The following is a 20,369-nucleotide window of genomic DNA, read 5'->3' on the forward strand; positions in this document are numbered from 1 at the left end:
GAAAATCTTGACCCAAAATCAGGATCAGTCACTTGTAATCAGAGCTGGTTAGAGAATGCCACACACAAAAATTGTACAAGAATTTTAAAACTTTTTAAAACATCTTGGCACAAAGCAGTTTCATGAGAATTTTTTGAATTTTTTTTGAAATTTTTAAAAATTTCACCGAATTTTGGTTGATCTCTAGTTGTACTGGGCACTGCGCACCACAACTCTTCCACTTCTGACTGTGTCTGGACATTGGTAGGCTGAACACTTCTCCATCCAGTCTGTTTGGTGGCTCCTACCTTAAACCTATTGCAATTGCTCGGTGTGTTTGAAGAGAGGTGCAGAACGACCATGACTCAGATAAACTAAAACAAATCCCTCCACACAAAGACTAACCAGTGCAATGATTTTAGCCTCACTTTTAAAATGTTTGTTTTAGCCTTATAAATTGTTTATCTGCATCCTGGAAGCAGGATATTAAACCAGACGTTCTGCTGCCTCTGGCATTGCCTGAAGAATGTTTTTGGCCACAGTTAAGAGAAACCAGAGGGCATCAGTCATAATGTTCTTGTTTCAACAATTTGAGGGAGCCATTTTTATCTGATGATAAATGCTGTATTTGGAATAACGCATAGCAATAGAGGGGCTTTGGCAAGTCACGGTAGCACAGCAGTCTGTTTGTTTAAGCGAAGAAGAAAGGCCTCTGGAAAGTGGATTACAGAGTAAAATGGATTATGAATTTGGAGATACACATCTGCATAAAGCAGACCAGCTAGTGACACCCGGGGCAGGGGATCTGAAGAGCAATAATGGAATATGAAATCCTCACTTCCTTCACCACGGCTTCAGGGGTTTTCCCATCAAATATTAATGGCAGGAGATCAAACATTATCCCCTCCATTTTCAAAAGGATTGAATGGAGTTTTAGCTGCTTAATTTTCATTGGCTTCCCTACTTGGAAAACACGCCTGGACCTGCCTTTGGAATGGAATACGTTTGTTGTTCAGCACAGTTTATTCCTTCTGCCATTTTAAAGTTGGCAGCATCTACTTGGGTTTTTATCACGTAGTCTGATGATAGAAAACAACCGATATCAGGAAGGCTTGTCTGAAAGAGACACCGTGACCAGTGCCTGAGAACTTCTGTTGCAGTGTAGGCAGAAGACAGTTTCTGGGAATAGGCCATTGCAGACTATGCAAGTCCATAGCTGGCCTGCGAGTGGGTGCAGCATAACGCCAGCCTGCTCCCATGCAGCTCTCCACTATTCTCCAGCAGCAGCCTTAGGAGCGAGCGGCTGCTCCCACACACAGGGCCCCTTGCTGCTCGGACAGGAAGGTCCCATGATGGTAGCAGGGAGGAACAGACCGGAGGGCAAAGAGCTGGATGGCATGTAGGCACTTTGCAGGCGAGCATGTGGTTAAGACATGGGGCTGTGACTCAGGAGCCAATTCCTCACTCTGCCACACACTCTCTATGTGACCTTGGCCACGGCACTTAACCTCTGTTCCTGAATCCTTCCTTGCTCCCACTTGCTGTCTGGTCTGTTTAGATTGAAAGCTCTCTGAGGCAGGGAGAGACTGTTTCTCATTGTGTGTCTGTCCAGCACCCAGCACTATGGGGCTCTAGTCTGTAGGGCTACAGTCACACAGACAATAGGGCAAAACCATAATTGCAGCTCATCCCTGTTCTCATGCTTTTCAGCCCGTCAGAGGAGACGTTTGTTTAAAGCACTGTTGTATGCCTGGCTTTTGTTATTCAGAGCCTCACGTTAAGTTACCAGTAAAGATTCAAAATTGCAAAATAATTGCGGTATCAAAATTATTCCCAAACATTTCAAGGCCTGGAGCTACTGCAGACTGACCAGGTTTAGGTATATCATAAGGCTGAACAGATTAACTTGTTATGCTCCTGACAGAAACGGTCCTTGAACGTTCCATTGCCGAGCGCTGGGGCACTTATGAAAGCACAATGTCCTTGTTTGTTTCTCAGCTGACAGTGACATTTGAGTGACAATGAAAGCAGAGAAGCACCTGGAGGAGTGGGGGTTGCTTCTATAGATACAAAGAAAAATTAAAGTTGTCAGAAGCTCAAGATGAGCCGAGGAAGTGAGAGCAAAGACAAGTGCACCTATGTTTTCAGGCTTAACTTTTCTGACTTTAGGAATCAGTAAGGGATGCTCAGGCAGTTATCGTATCTTGTTCTCAATCTGACATTAGCAGATTAGTGGGGTTTGCTGACACAAGTTCCACAGGTCTCTGTGGGGATGGATGTACAGTGGCCATTAAATGATGAAGATTGTGCTGCGTGATTTACTCAGGGCTTTTGCTGATTCTGGGCTGATATTGAATGTCAAAAGCTGCCCATTGCAAAGCGTGAGAGCAGCCCAGTGTGGCTGTGTTTATAACACACACGATGAGGCATGTGGCTCCAGGCCTAAGACAGCATTTGCCTTGGCACTTTTTGCGTGATATCTGGTGCGTTTCCGTGCTGGTGAAGGTACCCGAGTGACCTCTATTGAGCCACAAACAGGTGCCAGTCAGAGAGCAGTCGGGAAGGGAGATTCCACAGCCAGGCTTTCAGTTTTGTTCCTTTCCCTCCTCAACAATCGCAGAGACAGCTGGGGAATGCGGGGATGGGGCCCTCATGCCCCCATCTCCCTCCAGAGGCGGCTGAGGCGGCTCTTGAAACAGAGGGAGAGAAAAACTACAAAGATGGTGAGAGCAAGCTGAGAAGCTGCTGGGTGCTGCACGTGCAGGTTGCTGTCCCTGGCATGGGGCACTGAGCTCCCCGCTCCCTGCCATGCTCCTCTCCTGGCAGCGCTTAGCTCTGCCGCTGGGAGGCAGGGAAAGAACGCAGGGTCTCAGAGTGCAGCCCCATCACACTCAGCCCCCTCTGTCCAGGCTGGGTGAATTTTCCACTCTGAGGATGTTGAAGGGTCTTAAATGGCAAAAAAAAACAAAAAAAAACCCCAAACCATATATAACAACCCCAGGCAGATCATCAGCGGAGACAGAATTCTGATTCTCTAGCTCTGACGTGCTGGCCTCGACCATTTGATGTAAAGGAGTAACTCCCTCAGCTAGAAGCAGTAGTAGGCTCTGATCTTCTCTGAGGACCAGCCAATAGCGGGGTGCATGATATGCTTGGCCAGTGTGTTACATACATATTTTTTAAAGACCCAGGTTGGTCATTCCCACACCTTACTCCTCCACGCGGGACTGGTGAGTTTAAATTGCAGAGCAGCTACACTTTAACTTGGACCCTTTTTATTCAGTGTTTTGGGAGGAGACACAAACTTGTGTCAGTCTCTTCAGACGAGGGTAAACACCTGAGAGCAGTTTGTGAGGTGCTCAGGCACTCTGGCAGTGGGGGCCAGATAAATACAATAGGTAGGAATTAACTCGGTATTTTATTCCCTGTGAATTACAGAATAATGGACACTGAATCTAAAGAGACAAATCCTGGTTCCATTGAAGCCAATGGCAAAATTCACCAAAGGCAGCATTGCTGATTTTTCTGATAATGCAAATACATTCAAACGAAGGACCTAAGGGCCTTACTTATTGGGGACATATTCCATACCCTTTTGTGATCTGTCCCTGCTAGGAATCGTTAAAAGAGGAAAAGGGATCTGTTTCCTTTTCTCTTCTTAACTGTTCCAATTGCCATTAAAATAAAGCATTCCCAGGGGCTATGTGGTGGAGGGCTTAATGTATTAGACTCCCCTTCTGAGCAGAGACTTTATTCCAAGATAAAACTCACTGCCCAGGTTAAATTTGATGAACTGATCAACATCAGGGACCACCACCCAGTCTGGCATGATTGGCGATGGTGGATCAGGACAGGAACAGCAAGGAAAAGGCAAGGCCAGGTCCTTGACAACAAACTTGACCAATGTGGCTAATCTCCAAAAGATACAATTGTGGCAGTAACTTGGTTGTGGAGCAGGGCTGTCATCTCATCAGTTTCCACTGACCAAGCGTAGTTTAGGTCCATCCATCATGCTGATGGACAACATCATTTACTGCAAGGGCTTGAGACAGGATGAGACTAGTTAATATGAATGATGAGTGGGTACAACCTTAGAGATCAGGGTAGCAAGTGATAATGCGCAGCAGTTGGTTTTTTTCCCTAAATAAAATCAAATTACTTGTACAGTTCATTCAAAGTTAAAAATAAGCAAACAGGAACTTTCAGGAGCAACCAAGTTTAGACTCAAAAACTTCTCACGGCTGCTTGTCTTTGCATCTGAAAACCCAGCCTTTCCCTAGAACAAGCAGGTTATTTTTGTACAGTCTTGTCCCCCTCCATTATTTGTCTTCCATATGCTCAGTCACAGAGAAGGGAAGATCAATGCTTTTTGTGTCAAAGCGAGACAATATCTGTGTATTGTTGCAGTGATATTGGCAGCTTGGTTTCTTTTCTTGTATTCTCCATACTTCATTTGTGAAAAGCACTGTAATTATCCCCCAGTAGTTATTTGAGAAACGGTGTGCAAATTGAAAAGGAATCAAAATGGGTACACCTGATTGCAAAGAAAAGACGTTAAATATTGAACAATTCTTCTAGAGATCTAAATTTTCCATTTGCCTTGGCACTTAGCATTTGTACTGCAGGCTCTGGGCTGTACTGCACTTGTAGGGCTTTCCAATGCACATTCGACACACAGGGCATGCAGATGAATAGAAGAGAAGCTTGATTATTTTTTCCTTCCCTAACTACTTTGCATTTCTCCTTCCATGTACTGCCAAGCAATTAATAAAGCCCTTAGGTCTATTCCCCCCCTCCCCATGAATCCACTCAGACTTCCCTAATCGAATTGTCAGGCCATCTTGTTTACTACTGTAGAGTTTTGATCACTTCTGTGGAAGGGCTTTTGGGTTTAGCATTTGAACAAACCAGTCCCCTGTTTACAAGACTTACATCAAAATATGGTTGTTGGAAAAAAAAAATCCTGTTTAGCAAAATAAAAATTGTGCAAAGCCCCCAGAGAACCAATTCATATGCATTTCAGGGAAGGCGGGGAGTAGCATAAGGAAGACTGGCTTAGCTCTGGGGAGATGTGATGGCTATGCAGATATTTCCACCTTAAAGTCGCAGGTGGAGTCACCCAAAGTGATAACTATCTGACTATTTGACAGGATTCAGAGTAGCAGCCATGTTAGTCTGTATCCGCAAAAAGAACAGGAGTCCTTGTGGCACCTTAGAGTCTAACAAATTTATTTGAGCATAAGCTTTCGTGGGCTACAGCCCACTTCATCGGATGCATGCAGTGGAAAATACAGTAGGAAGATCTATATACACAGAGAACATGAAACAATGGGTGTTACCGTACACACTATAAGGAGAGTGATCAGTTAAGGTGAGCTATTACTATAGTAAGGTTATTTAATAATTATATAATAATACTATAGTAATAGCTCACCTTAACTGATCACCTTCTTATAGTGTGTATGGTAACACCCATTGTTTCATGTTCTCTGTGTATATATAGATCTTCCTACTGTATTTTCCACTGCATGCATCCGATGAAGTGGGCTGTAGCCCACGAAAGCTTATGCTCAAATAAATGTGTTAGTCTCTAAGGTGCCACAAGTACTCCTGTTCCTTTTATCTGACTACTTGGTGATCCTATGTGACATGAGATGAGGGCCTTTGCTCAGTTCTTAGTAGACAGCCACCCACATAACTATCCATGGCACCTTACTAGGAGTTTTAGTAGAGGAACTAAAGATTAAATTTGCCAAGGAGTCTGAGCTCCTCTCTCATCCCCCTCAGGGCAGTGTGAAGGCACATTAATTGGGGAATCCTACATGGCTGCTACCCAGTGCTGTAGCTGTCCTGCTGATAAATGTAGGACATCTCTCTCCAGAGCTGTCGTTCTGTTTCCTTTCAATTTGGCTAACTTCCTTTTAAAAGGATCTGCTGCATTCAAGAACATTTATCTAGAAAGAGGTCTTTAAAAAAGCTTGGCGGTGCAATAGTGTGCTTTTGTGCAGACTTCTCCTATCTGTCATATAGCTCTCCCAGATTAACCAGGCTCAGAACCTTTATTAGAATAATCTACAGGGTCTGTCCTTAAGCCATCCTTTACCTATTAATGCATGTGCACACACATTCCATTCCCTGCTTGGAGGTGAAACTGTGTTCTCCATGAACGAGAAGGTAATAGGGGAATTAAATTATGTGCTGCATTCTCCAATATCGCACTCCAGAGAATGTTAGCCACCCCTCCTCAAACAAGGTTCTAGCTGTAAAGAAAAGAGCTGCTGAAATATTCATTAAATAAATTATTCAGTGCAAAACGTCTATGTCCTGAATAACGTGGTCATCTACTAGCATCTGACTGGCTCTAGTTCCCCGTTCCTCTTTATTATTATAATTACTACATGTTACAAGAGCTCCCAGAGACCCCAATGTGCTACATGCTTTGGAGACGCACTGTAAGAGACAGTCCCTGCCCCGAAGGGTTTGAGTCCAAATAGGCAAGGCAGGCGGTATGGGGAAAGGAGATATTAGCCTTATTTTACAGCAGGGGGAGCCGAGAGAGATAGAGATTAGGTGAGAGGGAGCCTGCGCAGAACAGGGCATTCAACCCAGGTCTCTCAAGTCCCCAACTGGTGCCCCAATGCTGGGGCCATCCTTAATCTCGAGAGATTTATCGGGAGTCTGTAGTGGAGTCAGGAATTGAACCTAGTTCTCTCGGGTCCCAGTCCAGATTCGTCTGCTGTCCTTGCAGACAGACCTGGCCCCCAGTGGCGTAGGATGAGACACGGGTGTTTGTACGAGAACCCCAGCACCTCACAATGCTGGGGTCAGTCCTAGCAAAGAGTGTTTGTTTTCCTGTTAGACAGCAGTAAACACATAGAAACCTCCAGGATCAAATCCCCCCTGCACAGGGAGCCAGCACAAGGACTGGGCACCACTTCCATGCTCAGAATACAGGGTACGTGGGAGTTTCATGGTGCCTAGGCCTTGTGCCATTAAGTGATCTGTGGGGGAATTGCCTGTAAGGCTACAGCTACGCTTGGAGCTGAGGGTGTGATTCCCGGCTCACACTCACATCCTCGCACAAGCGCTCATCGAGACAGAGAGAGAGAGAGAGCTGGACATGGTAGTGAGCTGGGGTAGGGCGTGCAGCAAGAAGTGGTGGCATGGGCTGCCTCCCCGAGTACATACCCGCCTGGACCCTGTGGGGATGTCCTCGGGGCAGCTCGCCCAGGCCGCTATTTGCCACTGCCCATGGCACCACGGCGACACTGCTATTTTTAGAGAGCTAGGAAGGGTGCATCATACCCCAGCTCCAAGGGTGGCCGTTGCCTTAGTGAGAAATTAGCAGGTAATTCTGTGCACTGTTTTAATGTAAATCTAGGACCAGGGTGAACTCTTTTCACGCTCCATGATAACGCTCTGATATGCCTTTGCTTCCGCTCCCCTTAGCTTCATGCAAACACCCAATAGCTTTTGTAAAGAAAACCACTTAGCAGCTACAACAGCTGACGAAACAACTCTTCTGGTTAATTAAAAAGCATAGTGGCTTGTACAGTAACTTGGCTCCGACTGAAGACATTCATAGCTAATTGGGAAGTCAATCCAGATTTAATCCTACAGAACATATTAATGAAAACATAAAATAACTTCTTTAGTCAGGCTAGTTTTTAGTTAATTTCCAGTGCCTTATTTTGACTTAGTAAGTCAGGTCTTCTTGAAGTCTCAAAACACTCCATATGCACCTGTGTAACAGGGAACATAAATATGCCATTAAAAATGAACCCAGCTTGACCTTGATGCTGGCAAGGCATCTTCAAAAGAATCCAAATCATTTGTTTTGGGGGAAAGGAGCCACATGCTTTCAGGAAGGGAATGAGGCTTGAAGAATCCTCCATAAAATGAAACATCAAAAGAGATCTGAGTTAGGATTTTCCAAAAACCTGTAAATGACCCATAAGCGCAGCAGCAAAACTCACACGGCCCAAAGCAAAGGGAGTGAACAGCTATCAGCGAAAAGGAAAGAACATGGGTTGTAATATACACCATTGTGCCTTCCAGCAAGAGGGAATCTTGTGAAATAATACAAGGCAGGCCCAGTCTGAAGTGTCGCTCAGAAACCCAAGTTAGCCTCCTAGTCATGGACTCAGAGATTATCTAGTCTGACCTCCTGGGCAACACCGGCCATGGAATTTCACCCCATGTGTGTGTCTCGTTCCCTGGGCTGTCAGGAGTGGCATTGCCGCCTACACTTTTGAGAGAGATAAGAGAGAGAGAGAGCCTGTGGCACTAAGCCGTAATCTTCTCCATCTGACTAAGGGGTTGCCGTGGCGAGGCTCTGCGCTGGGGATGGAGGATGGGGGCTGGCTTTGTTGCAGAAGGGAGTTAGACAAACTGGCTGTAATGCAGGAGGTGAATCTAGGTGGTCCTGAGCAGGGGAAGCCCACGTCATGCCTTCCAGACCCAGAGCTCTCAAGGGGGTTGGAAACGGCAGGTAACTTCAGCATTTATTTATTTATTTTCATTCTCTGCATCTTTCCAAGTCAAAATGGCAACGTCCTGAACCACCAGCCCACCTCGGGGCAGACCCTTTGACTTCAGCAGGGCTCATGGACTTGAGTGGGGCTCCTCTGCAGAGGAAGGCCAGCCCAATGGAAATTATTTTCAACCATGCTAATCCCAGGAAATCTCTCCTGGGAGAGCTCTATTCTCATTGGATTTCTGGTGAGAAGAGTTTAAATAACTTTGGATGAAGCTTCTAGACGCTGGGATACCTGCCCGCAGGCTGTCCATTATCCTAGACATCAGGGTAGCTGTGAATTTACTCTCTCTCCCACCAACTAACTTCTTTCAAAGTTAAAAACTACCCGCTATTGCCTTATTTCCATGAATAAACACTCCTCGGTTTTAGGATTTAGGCAGTAAAAGCAGGACAGCTTGAAATGCTTTGTAGGTTAATAGTATCTTCATTGATGAACAAGTGGAGAAAAATCCCACAGGCTTGCAAATCAATAAGGCATCTGTGTTTTTCCCCCTTTTTTTAGAATTTCAGAGACCTGGTCTGGATCAATTGTAAAGGCTTGTGCAGTTTTCCCAGAGGGTCCCTGTGCACTGAGCATGCAGCAACATCTCCATTCCTGCTCAGCTTAAAAAAATAAAATAAAGAGTATTTCTTCTTTGCATGCAATAGTTAAGAAATGGAGAGCAGAGAGTCATAAAGTTTCCTTTTATAGCTGTGGAAGACAGCAGCAGAGTGTGCTAAAGCGAGCGAGGAAAACCCAAGGTGACATTTAATTTTAGCAATAATAAGCTATGGCAAAATTCCTCTTATTAAAGACCTAAGGCAAAAATGTTCAGTGGGTGTATTCCAGAGGAGAGACATTGCAAGGAGCAGAGGGAGACAGGATAAGACACCTTCAGCAAGATGAGAAGAGCCAGGCAATAATTTTAGGGAGGAGGAATTTGAACACCTTTACATAAGCAAGAAACAGATAATGCCCATTACAGGGAGACAAGCAGTTTCTTTACCTCTATTCTTACTCTCCCAGGGACTTTTTCCAGTGGCTCTATAGGCCTAGGGCATGCCGGTGAGACCCAGGCAGGAGTGGGGCAGCAGAGAGTTGCAGCTCCTCCAAGCACTAGGGAAGGAAGGATGCATCTTTCAGCCCAACAAAATGGCCCTCCCATGGGTCAGCATCAAGGTGACAAGGTGGGGAAAGTGGCCGAGCCACATTTGGGGTGATATTCGGCCATGAGGGACATGTGGAAGGAGCAGACTATGCATCCGCATGACAAAGCAGAGGGCAGATTGGGGGAGGGATAGCTCAGTGGTTTGAGCATTGGCCTGTTAAACCCAGGGTTGTGAGCTCAATCCTTGAGGGGGCCACTTAGGGATCTGGGGCAAAAATCAGTACTTGGTTCTGCTAGTGAAGGCAGGGGGCTGGACTCAATGACCTTTCGAGGTCCCTTCCAGTTCTAGGAGATTGGTATATCTCCAATTATTACTATTACTAGACACCCACTGAGGGAGCTACGTGCCACTCCCGAGGCAGAATTGGGGCTGCAAACACAATCCAGTTCAGTGTGTTCTGTGGGGGGCGAGATAAATCCTTCACTCTTGGGCTTAATGCTTCAGAGCCCATAATTGTGGGCGCTACGGTGAATTAAGGGATGTGGGTTGGTAAGCTGGGAGGTTATGGGGTGAAATTCATCTCTGTGCAGAAGGTCAGGACCATGTCCCACTTATTTTGAGAAGTGCTTTTGAATCCTAAACTAGAGGGTTTCCGGGTCATGTGGGGTGAGTGGAAAGATGAAGCCGTTTTTCATTCCACAGCATAATAGCAAAGACACCCTTTGTTTGCCATCATTTTCCTCTGCCGATTCTCACCAGGTGTGATTGCTGCGTAGAGGCAAAGTTTGTGGGAGCACCTAGGAATTATAGCCTGCGCTTAAAGTGCTCCTGCCAGCCTTCGTTCTGCTCCTCTGCAGCCCTCGCTGCATTCATTGCTCTTCTTGGAAATTCTCACCACTGAATTCTTTCAAGGAGATGAGGATTTTTTTTCTCAATAGGCCCTTTTGCGGATGTTTATTTCATGTGGCAGCTATGTCTGCAGATAATTCGCAACATCTATTTTGGCAGCAGTTTCTGGAAAATCTAATAAGCCGCTTGGTAAATCATGCACTTCCTTGAGTAGGCTGCACACACGAGCCAGTAAAGTAACACAGTATTAAATGTCACTCTGTTTTCTGAAAGGACTCGCCCCTGAGAACAGCACAAGCAGGAGAACGCAAGTGTGAGCTTTACAATGCCTCAGACCACCCGCCCCTGAGCTGCACTCCAGCCCAGACATTAAGCAGAGAGAGGGCCCGGAGCAACTTCTCACTACCAAGGCTTCTCTATATTGTGCAACACAGATTTTTCATAGATTTATAAATTTTAAGGCCAACAGGGTTCCCAGGGATCATCTCATCTGCCCTCCTGCATAGTGCAGGCCAGAGACCTTCCCTGAATTAACTTCTGCTCGTGTTCAGCTGATTATCCACCACGACCCCCAAGTCTTTTTCAGAGACACTGCCATCCAGGATTAAGAGTCCCCCATCCTGGCCTACATGCTTCGTTCCTAGATGCATAAGCTTACATTTGGCTGTATTGAAACTCATACTGTTTTCCTGCACCCTGCTTACCAAACGAGCCAGCCTGTTCTTTATCCGTGACCTGTTCTCTTCATCATTTACTACTCCCCCCAGTCTGTGTGTCATCCGCAAACTTTATCAGGGATGATTTTATCTCTTTTCCCACGTAATTGACAAAAATGTTCAATACATTTCTTCGGTTACTTGTAAAATAGATCCGAATCGTACAAAATGTCCACCCTCTGGAAAGGCAAGTGTTGGTTCTATATATCTCGTCTGTCCATCTGTTTGGAATGTGCCCCTGACTGGTGGTCAGGCGCAATATGATAAACTAAAACAGCAGCAGAATTTCTCCTCCCTATTTCCTGGTGATGGTGGTCCTCCTTTCTCAGGATGAGAACCACATCATGCAGCGGTGAGTAACCTTCCTCCCAGTCCTCTGCTAATACAACAGGGTGCAGAGTGCAGCAGACGTGCAGAATACATTCAAGAGGCCTCTCTTTGTCAGATGGCAACAGGGCTTGAGTTGAGAGGGAAGCTGGCGTGGTGGGTAAGACATGGCACTGCAATAGAAAAGGGCTGGGGTCTATTTCCAGCTCCTCCACAGACTTCCTGTGTGACAATGGGCAAATCAATCAGTGTCCCAGTGCCTCTGTTTTCTATCTGTAAAAAAGAGATAATGACCCTTCCCTGGTCTGGCTATTTAGATTGAGTCAGGGCCTGTCTCTCACTATATGTCTATGCAGCACCCAGCGCAATGGGCACTGATTATGGCTGGAGCCACTTGACGATACCATTAGGGTGACCAGATGTCCCAATTTTATAGGGACAGTCCCGATTTTTGGGTCTTTTTCTTATATAGGCTCCTATTACCCCCCACCCCATCCTGATTTTTCACACGTGCTGTCTGGTCACTCTAGAGACCATAATACTATAATTTTGGCTTTCAGCATCCCCAGTGGTGATGCTGGGATCAGTGCCAAGTCAATGCAGGCCTTAGGTTGAGATTTCAAACTGAGGTCCCTTCTGTCTGACCTGTGGGACTCTCACAGCACTCTTCAGGAAAGGGTGAGGAAAGCGTGGTGTCTCTCCCGAGAAGGCAGTTTGCTAACGTGCAAGGCTGTGTCTATTGCTGAGCACAAAACAGCTGCTCCGTTTACCTCCATAGTCCTTCCCATCCAGAGATCGGACTCACTGCTGTGCGAAGCACTTTGGGAGAATGAAACGTGTGGTGTAAAACTCACAGGTATCCCATCTGGCTCTTTTGCTTCCTCTAACTCCATTGCTGTAGGGCAACTAATGGCATCAGCTGACACCAACTAGCAGAAGTCACCAGCTTCTGGGAATTTCAATTGTTCCATCTCGTGTTGGCCCTGGAAGACCCAGCAAGTAGGCCCATATGCTCACGTTCCATTGCCTGGAGGTATGGAGTGACCGCAGCAGCCCAGATGAGAAGGCTGCAGCTGTTACTGGTGCAACTAACCACTCCCTCCTCTGTATGAGACATTGGCAGATGCAGCTTTTTAGGAGCAGGAGAAGTGCAGCCTGTGTTGAGGTGTTAAAAGAAAGAGAACCCAACGGGCTGTATCTGAGATTTTGGCTTCACTAGAAATGTGCTAGGATGCCACATGGCACCCAGACTGGTCATGATTCGGGGGATGGGCAGGAGTGTGTTATAATGGGAACAATATCCCACCTTTCAGAGTGGAAAAATACTTGCAGAAGGAAAGATGTCCCCTGTGATTAAGTAGCCCAGACAAGCACATGCACCTGGCCAAATTGACTGAAAATGGGAAGCAGGTAAACCCTCTAAGAGACGAATCAGGTGTTACAGCTCCTTTGGTCTGTTCTTTCTACCTTGCATTGATTTCATTCCATCCTGGGCTGGGATTCAGGAGTAGGTGCAAGTGTTAGGAAAGGTTCCTTTTCCTTTGCATCCAGATGGCAGGGAGGTTCCTATGCCCAGTTAATTAGACAAGGTAGAAAATAGGCAATGGCATGTGATTAACACTCTTCTCCTGCTCCTTCCAGTAGGCATCTATCCATCCCTTCTCACTCCCGCTGTCGGGGAGTCGGGGCCTCTTGGAGTGTTACATGGGAGCTGACTAGAGGGGAATACTGGAGAGGAACAGAGGGAGAAGATTAGGGAACACCAAAGTTTGGATGAGCATCAGATGCCTCAGAACATGGTTACTCCCAGGGTGGTCAAACCAGGGCTCCATCTAGAACAAGCTCTGGTTTCTGAGAGTGGCTAAAGGCAACTGCTTTCCAGGAAGGTGCAAGAAACCCCATGGAAGGCAGTTGTGAGATGGCCTTGTCGCAAGGAAGTTTCTTCTTATCCCTTGGCCTCTTGTAGCCCCAAACCTTTATCGAGCTGCATAGAAGTAGGTATAGAATGAGAAACAGCATTACAATGTGTGCACGCTATACTGCAGGTCAGCTCTGGTGGATTCTCAGAAATCCCAGTGAGGATGATGGGCAGTTAAAATGACATTTACAGAATGAAGCTAACGGCAAAAAATTGCTGCCACATTAACATAATTCCTGCCGAAAAATGAAGCAGGCCCTTCTGCCAGCACAGGGACTTGCACTGATGAGTTCAGCCAACAGCAGCCTCTCTAATGTATTGTGCATTTGTTGTTTCCCTTCCAGTGCTTGCTTTCATTGCACTGCTAAAGCTCTGCAGACTGATGCCTTGTTCGCCGGAGGACAGGGGCATAGCTCAGCTGACAAAATGTCCCTGTGCTTTGTAGAATTAGATCTCAGGTCAACGTTGTTTTCTGCCTGCATATTGCACCACTCGGAGAGAGAGAATCCAGGAGTATAATTCACTACCACTCACTGCACTGTCGCAGAACAATAGAGGCCATACAGTATTTGTCAATAATTCCCCAGGAGGAGGCGGAAAAAAGCCATTTTGTAAAATGCTCCCATTTAGTATATAATATTTATCTGGCTCTTTAATTCGGAATGGCCATTGTCTTGAAAAGCCAACACCCAAGCTTGCTCCATCCACGCAGTTTCAAAGTCACAGAGGAATGGAAACTTTTGTCCAGAATTCTTCTGCCCACACAGAGACATGAGATTTTTATCTAGGGATAAACGGAACTGTGGCTATCTGCACAAAAGGAAGGGTCTCCATGTGGTTAAAGCACCTGACTGGGATTTGGGAAACTGGGATCTAATTCCTGCCGCTGCCACAGGCTCTCTCTTTGGCTGTGAGCCCGAATCTCTCTGTGTCTCAGTCCCCCCATCTGTAAACTGGGGATAATAAATCTGTTTTGATGATGCCGATTATAAGCTCTTGGGGCAGGGACTGTCTCTCACGAGGTAGTTGTATAGCACCCAGCATAATGGGGTCCTGATAGAAAATAATCCATCCATGTACGCACTGGGTGTAACCTGGTGTGGCTTCACTGAGGTTAATAGAGCTACACTTATCTACCCCGGAGGAGGATCTGCCCCAGATATCTGTATAATGTCAGAGGCTTTCCTGGCCATTTATTTGTTTAAGAAGTATGAACATTTAGGAAGATTCAAGCAGCCACTTAAGTAATGAACGACTTAATTTATTGCTGTCTTGAGATATTTATTCAACTGTTATATACATTTTTTTCCCTTTCTTCTTTTAGTGACAACAAGAGAAGTGTTGGGTCAGGAGACTTTCAGTCTATATTACTGAGACATTTCAGTGTCTGTCAAGTGATTGTTGTAAATGACTTCATTAGTCTGTCCTCACCAACCTGTCCATAATCTATTAGACTAAAGCGTTACTTACAAACCGCCACATGGGAAGCTTTGCATATCGCTGCATAGCGACACTCAGTTTAACCTTCATGGATTTCTTTGGAAGTAGATCCTTTACAAACGGTGGACTCGCAAGCTGTCATGTTAGAGGGCACCAGCTGTGTAGCAGAGATCCCCTTGGACAGAGGAGAAAATGAAAAGTTGCTCATATTGTGGAGGCCATTAGAAATATATTCTTGGAGGTGACGTGATCCATAGTCTGTCTGCATTTGAGCTGGGAGATGTGATTCCCAGCCCATGTTGACATTCCCACTCCGGCTGTGCTCGGCTGAACCCTTAAAATAGCAGTGTGTCTGCAGCAGCATGGGCAGTGGCTCAGGCCAGCTCCCCGCAGATGTGCCCAGGGAGTCGGGCAGGATAGTCCTCAGGGCAGCCATGGCGACACGTCTGTTTTAGGTGCTAGCTTGATCCCAGCTAGTGCGGGTACGTCTATGCAAGGTGGGAATCGCAGCCCCCAGCTCCCTAAGCCACTGATGGGAATTAGTCCTGGCCATCTGACAACTGTTCAGTGCAGACTGTGCACTTTTCTAGTGGCCCCAGTCAAGTGACAATCAGATTTGTTTGGGGTTTTTTTTAATTTCCGTGTTGGTTTCAAATGGGTGAAGATGTGAGAGTCGTGTGAGGGGTCAGGTGAGAACCTGAGCTGTGGCCCAGACTCTCTAAGCGGGAGGGATCCCTCCAAGGAACGGCAAAGGAGATGCTAGGGGGTTAAGAAGCCCCATACTCAGTGCATGATCTCACGGCCAGGGAGCTGAGGAAACCTGAGAGGAAGGACGGCCTGCTGGTTCGGGCACTTGCCTGGGACTTGGGACACCAAGGTGCAGTTCCCTGCTCTGCCACAGACTTTGTGTGACCTTGGGCAAGTCACTTAGCCTCTTTGTGCCTCCATTCTGTACCAGGGAATAACGGGCCTTCCCAGTGATGAGCTGCCAAAATCTTAACAACGGGTTCCCTATAAAAAGTTCTGATTTAACAACGGGTTCGTGCGAACCGGTGCGAACCGGCTCCAGCTCACCCCTGGGCCTTCCCTACTTCACAGGAGTGTTGTGAGGATAATTACATTAAAAATGTGAGGTGCTGAGATAATCCAGTAATGGGAGCTACAGAAGTATCTACTCCAGATATACAGAGTCACGAGTCCTGCCCACTGAGCGGCACTGACAGTTAGTCTGGGCCAGACTCTGCCGTCCTTTGTTGAGCAAATCTCTCTGGGCATTTTCTGGAATTAAGACTCACAGAATGTGAGCCACTGATTTGAAAGAAGATCCTGCATTCATGCAGGGGGAAGGAGGAACTCGGAGAATGAATTGGGCCAATATATCCATCTGGTTTTCATGCATTTTGCTCATTAGATTCAGGTCTCTGCTCCTACTCCACTGCCAATCATGTAAACCAATCAGGTTTCACACTCAGTGGGCCAGATCCTCATCCACTGTAAATCAGTGTTGCCAATTGACTTTGGTGCCATGTGTGTATATTAACTTCCATGGAGCTCTGGCCCCTGCATATCTTTGACTAACTCAGGTGTTGCTCTAGTGCCCTGAGCCAGAGGCTGGCATGGCATTTCCTGGGTACAGGCTGGGAGGTGCTGTGATTACAGGGCACAATATATTCAAGAAGGCACTAGAGATAGCCGGTGGGGCACTGATGTGAGCTCTGGGCCCTGGCGGTCCTGCCAGTGAGGTTCTGCGGTTTGGGAACAGTTAACATTCCCAGCATCACTTTCCTGACATTTTCTGAAAGTTTGTCACTAATATAATCGCTGAATAATTCATTTCCTAAAAACTGCCTCTGGGCCCAACCCTGCATGTAAACAGTTTGCAAACTGCTGCTGCCGACATTAGCCTCATAACAGTCCCAAACAGAGAGTTCCAGGCAGCCCCGGCCCCACTGTTGCTGGTGAGCTACAGAGGGTTTTGTCGGAAATTGCAGCATCTCACAGATGTCTTCTGGAGGCTTTGCCTCAAGCCATTTTTGCTAACAGTAAGGGGTGAATGTTTTTCTGAATCTAATATCCTAAGGCCCTTTAATGTTACAGTTAAACTGAGTTATTAAAGTTGTCAGACCAGTGTAAGTAAAGCAAACCTTTGTAGCATGTTTAGATGCACATGCAAAAAGCAGTCATTCTGATGGCTGTTGCAAGGGTCTGAAAGGAGAACAGACAACGAAGAACCTTGTGCACTTCAAATACTCAAGGTCTTTTATCACTCCAAGCTGCATATTTAATGAGCATCAGGCGCTTGGAACCCACTAGGAATACAATGTATGTAGAAAGTGCAGCTAACAGGAACTACAACGAGGGAACATGCTGCGTTTTTGAGAATAGCTTGTTGCCCACTTTGTCTGTCCTGGGAATTAGAATGGTCAGTTCTTTCAGGCAGGGCTGCTGCTATCCATCTGTACAGCACCCAGCGCAATGGGGCTCTGACCTCGGCTGGGGCCTGGAGGGGTCACCATAACTATAATCAGGGTCAGAAAGCCACAGTGTTATTCAGGCCACCCTCGAAGACTGGGCTTTCTTTTCTCCAAAAGAAATGTTATAATAAAGCAGTGATTAAACAATGTCAGTGTAGTGGTGTGGGCACATGCAAATAGCCCTACTACATGCCAAAGCTCACTGAGATGTGACTTTATCCCCCCCCGCACCCCCCGAATGTGAGCATTACCAGCCTTCAAATAGCAAAACAGCCATGCTTGGAAATATTTTCAGTGAAAAATGGCCCATTTTCAAGTGAAGTGAATTTGCAGTGGAAAGTATGCCAACCCCCCCTCCCCCCGCCCAAAAAAACCCAACAACAACAAAACACCAAACATTTTTCACAGGCTTTCCATATGGCAAGAGCAATTCTGGAAAACAGCTGTGGCAAGTGAAAAATATGGAGGCACGAAATTGTGCAGAACAGCAAAAGCAGCCCCAAAGCTGAGCAAGATTTATCGTGCGGGCTGCTCAGGTAGTAGATACAGTTATTTGTGAATGAATTATTTACAAATGAAAGAAAAAAAACAACATGAATAATTTGTTTGACAAATGTTCTTTGATTCATACAACTCTATTGATGGACAGTGGAAAAATAGATCTATTGAATAAACAATTCATTAATATGATTCAGCCAGCCCAATATGAAATCCATCCCAGAGTGGAGTGTCAGCAGGAGATGCAGGCCACATGTAATTCCCACTTCATCCCTACAAGGACTATGCAGCACCAAACTTCTACTAAACTCCTGCTGGCTCATGATGCAAAGGGTTTTTTGCTGGATTTCTGCATGGGGTGAATTTCAGCCTTTATGATTGTCACACACCCTTAGACATTTCTTTTTGGTCCTGTAGCAGACCCTTTTAGTGCACTATCCTAAACAATGGGCATTAGTAGTCCTATAAGTACAGGATGTCACTAGAGGAAGATCCCAACTGTGGCAGAACTTTACTGCCTTCTTTATGATCAATATTTGCGCTCATTGCACCATTGGTGTGTATGGCACTTTACCAGACAAGCGTGAAGACCAGGGCCCTTCTCTAAGGATTTTATAATCTAAGTGAGAGAGATAACAACATGAGAAATACCATGGGGTTGAGGGCAGGGCTCAGAGATGACTTACAGCTCCTTGCTAGCTAGCTTCAGGCAGGGAATAACCTCATTTCTCTCTCTCTCTCTCTCGAAGCAACAAGGAGGTTTATGACTCTCACTCAGGGGAAATCATGGGAAGATTCAGGTGGCTGAACTTGACAGGGTCTCAGGGAAGCCATCTTGTGTCTCTGTGCTGGTGTGACAGAGCAGAGCCAACCCCGTGTCCAACCCAAATCTCTCTCTCGTTGCAGTTAGGTTGCTCCAGCTTCTCTCAAACCAGGGAAGAGAAGGCTGGTTCTGTGGTTAAATCACTTGACTGCAATTCAGGAGGCCTAAATTCCATCTCCAGCTCTGCTACAGCTTCCCTTTGTGACCCGGGACAAGTCACTGAATCTGTCTGAGCCTCAGGTGTTCATCTGTAAAATGACAATAATAATACTCCCTTTCTTTCTCTTTGGGGCGGGGACTGTCTTACTCTGGTGTATTTACCATCCTCAGGCCTGGTCTCGACTGGGGCTTCGCAGCACTACCGTAATACAGATAAAAGGCAAAATGATCTGACCTCACAAAGAATCACGGGGGTCAGAGTTTGGGTGAAAATTCCTGTTGGCTTGTATCAAAGCCAAACTGGCTACACTCATACATCAGCCTCACACAGACCCAGGGCCGCCCAGAGGATTCCGGGGGCCCGGGGTCTTCGGCGGCGGGGGGCCCTTCCGTTCCTGGACCCGCTGCTGAAGTGCCCCGAAGATCCGCGGCGGGGCCCCCCCCGCTGCCGAATTACCGCCGAAGCGGGACCCGCCGCCGAAGCGCAGCCCGGTCTTCGGCGGTAATTTGGTGGAGTGGGGCCCCGCCGCGGGTCTTCGGGGCACTTCGGCGGCGGGTCCCGGAAGGGAAGGGCCCCCGCCGCCGAATTACCACCGAAGACCGGGCTGAACTTCGGCGGCGGGTCCTGCTCCATCTTCGGCGGTAATTCGCCACTGGGGGGTCCTTCCGCCCCGGAGCGGAAGGACCCCCCACCGGCGAAGACCGGGAGCGGCAGAAGCTCCTGCGCCCGGCCGCACAAGAGTTTGCCGGGCACCCCAGAGCGAGTGAGGGACCCCGCTCCAGGGGCCCTGAAAAACTCTGGTGGGGGCCCCCGTGGGGCTCGGGGCCTGGGGCAAATTGCTCCTCTTGCCCCCCCCTCTGGGCGGCCCTGCACAGACCCAGAGGAACTCGGGATATTTTCTTGACCATCCTGATGCCTTTTGAGATAAAAGTCAGAAACCAGCCCCAGTGTATTTGGGCAGCATCTGGGACTCAGTCAAGACTTATTTTGCTGGGACTCCTTGCTGCATTTCATACTCTATAGTGGCTGCAGATGCAGTCTGTGCCACTGGATACTAGTTCTGTATGATGGGAAACAAATTACTTTATTCTCATCCGCTCTAACTTACACAACATGTCTGCAGCTGCCTACCATGACCTGTCTGAAGGAAAATGATCTGCAAGATCAAGTGGAATGGCACTAAAATGAAAAGGAAGCTCCAGAGACCATTGTTGTTTGGTTGACAGTGGGGAGGTCCTCCAGAAATCCTGTAGCAGAAGCAGAAAGGAAAATTGGACACTGTGTTGCGGGAGGGGAGCGCCCAATGAAAATTGCCACCTTGAAACAGAACTTGGCCATCCTGTTCTGAATGGAATTGAGAAACTGGCAACCCATAGCTCCCACCAGGACAGAAGTAAGGCCATTTAATACTGCTGTTCAGGATGGATGCAACTGGAATATATATTACTATCTGCAAGATGATGGATCAAATTCTCTGCTGCCATAACTCCACTGACTTCCCTGGAGTTATTGCCACTGAGGGATTTGACCCTTTGCCATTCCAATTGTACCTTGTGC

This window comes from Mauremys mutica, chromosome 23, assembly GCF_020497125.1.
Source record: "Mauremys mutica isolate MM-2020 ecotype Southern chromosome 23, ASM2049712v1, whole genome shotgun sequence".
In the NCBI taxonomy this organism is placed as follows: Eukaryota; Metazoa; Chordata; order Testudines; family Geoemydidae; genus Mauremys; species Mauremys mutica.